The sequence below is a fragment of the Hemibagrus wyckioides genome, linkage group LG08 (assembly GCF_019097595.1).
Source record: "Hemibagrus wyckioides isolate EC202008001 linkage group LG08, SWU_Hwy_1.0, whole genome shotgun sequence".
Classification (NCBI taxonomy): Eukaryota; Metazoa; Chordata; class Actinopteri; order Siluriformes; family Bagridae; genus Hemibagrus; species Hemibagrus wyckioides.
The window spans coordinates 942,501-945,000 of record NC_080717.1 but is presented as its reverse complement, the minus strand read 5'-3'; the positions used below and the strand labels follow the sequence as shown (position 1 = coordinate 945,000).

The following is a 2,500-nucleotide window of genomic DNA, read 5'->3' as shown; positions in this document are numbered from 1 at the left end:
GCTTCTAACATCAACTTTGAGGACAAAATGTTCACTTGCTGCCTGATATATCCCACCCACTAACAGGGGCCATGATGAGGAGATACTCAGTCTTATCATTATATGACGTTTTTCCAAAGGTACAGAATAAAGTGTAGAATAGGTGCACAAGAATTATTTGCTACTCAGAAGTACTCCAAAATGCATCATGTCCAATATCATCAGTGATCAGGTCAATAAAACAGAATTAGATTCAACACCAGTCCAGAAATTTAGGCCCATATCAGACACACAAAGCTTGCCTAAATATCTGCTGAGAGATGATGACTTCCTGTCGATGGACAGAGCGCCAATACTTTTCTGCAGTGTAACAGACACGCTCCAGTCAGTAAGCACAGACTTGATGTGACTCTAACCCAAGACAAGGTGACTCTACAGCATGGAAACAACGCCATGTCAGCTTTAATGAAGCGGCATCACAGTATCGCTTACAGAAACATCATCAGGAGGACGTCACAACGCTGCTGTACAAAGAGCACCTCAAACTAATGTTCTGAGAGATGAAGGAAAAATAAAGAGATGAAAATATCATCTGGGAGAAAAAGAGTGCAAGTTGATACACGAGTCTAATCCTCTACTTCCTCCAAATCATTCGATCCGTCCAGTGGAAGCGAAAAAGATATGATTCAGCAGAATTATAAATAACAACAGCTTTTGGTTTGGAGAAGGGACAAACGGAAACACACACACACACACACACACACCTGCGGTTTAGCATGTCAGAATTATCACATACTTGTCAGATAGTTAAATAAATAAATAAATAAATAAGTAAGAGTGATTAAAAACACTCTAAAGGCAACTGCACCGGCAGTGGGCGTGGCTTTATAAAGTCACACATTAGAACTCGTTAGCAACTAGTTGCATTGTAGCTATGCCTGCTAGGCTAGCATTTACTCATGATATTAGCTTTCTCATGATTGATTAGTTTTGTTTGATAAATCACTTTAGCTTTCATTCAGCTTAGCTTCTGCGATCTACACCAGTTTAGCTCTCACTCTCTAGATTAGCTTGTGATCATTAGGTGAGTTTAACTTTCACTCTCACTAGGTCAAATTAGCTTTAGCTCAGTAGGTCAGATTTCACTAGGTTAGCTATCACACTAGCTTTTGCTTGCTAGATTGGCTTTTACATGCTCAGTAGATCACTGTCACTTGCTCGGTTAGTGGTACAGATGTGTCCACATGTGGAATCTTTGGCGTTAAAGACACAACTACTCAAAGCCACTTTTTTCCATAGAAGGGCTCACACAACACTTCCTGTAGCCTGAGACTGACCGCAGCATTCTAAAGAAGATGTGTTGGTAAATTATTACAATAAGACTCTCTGAAGCTAAATTCCCACATTAATTACACTGTTATTACACTTACAACTGCTAACACAGCTAGCACAAGTAATGCCACAATGAGGGACATCAGACTCATGAAGTCCGTCTGAAGTAGAGAATATACAGAAAGTGGACATTTCCTCAGTTTTGCTTTGTAATGGTGTAAATCTTCTTAAACTTCCTAAAACATAACAGCAGTGCTGCAAAGCAATGACCCTGCTCACTCACCACGTGGTTCACTCACCCCTCACGAGGACCTGGCTCGCTAACAAGTGAGTACAAAGGTTCTCTTAGTACACCTGCCCCGAGGTGACCACACAAACCACCTCTGGCTAATCAGCTAGTCACAAACTTCCATGTAAAAATTTCAACTAGGCAAATTATTCTGAAGATAGATCTACACTACAAACAGGACAACATTCTGTGTTTGAAACAACCAGAAACACACAACACTGGACATGACCAGAGACAACACTGGACATGACCAGAGACAACACTGGACATGACCAGAGACACAACACTGGACATGACCAGAGACACAACACTGAACATGACCAGAGACACAACACTGAACATGACCAGAGACACAACACTGAACATGACCAGAGACACAACACTGAACATGACCAGAGACACAACACTGGACATGACCAGAGACACAACATGAACATGACCAGAGACACAACACTGAACATGACCAGAGACACAACACTGGACATGACCAGAGACACAACACTGAACATGACCAGAGACACAACACTGAACATGACCAGAGACACAACACTGGACATGACCAGAGACAACACTGGACATGACCAGAGACAACACTGGACATGACCAGAGACACAACACTGAACATGACCAGAGACACAACACTGAACATGACCAGAGACACAACACTGAACATGACCAGAGACACAACACTGAACATGACCAGAGACACAACACTGAACATGACCAGAGACACAACACTGGACATGACCAGAGACACAACACTGAACATGACCAGAGACACAACACTGGACATGACCAGAGACACAACACTGGACATGACCAGAGACACAACACTGGACATGACCAGAGACAACACTGGACATGACCAGAGACACAACACTGAACATGACCAGAGACACA

At 42.5% G+C, this 2,500-nt stretch overlaps 1 protein-coding gene across 2 annotated transcripts in view; it reads right to left on the bottom strand.

Annotated features, from left to right (window-relative positions):
* Nucleotides 1-2,500, bottom strand: part of rnf130 (ring finger protein 130) — a 57,212-nt gene that overhangs the window by 52,363 nt on the left and 2,349 nt on the right. The gene's annotated exons all lie outside the window — the stretch shown is intronic.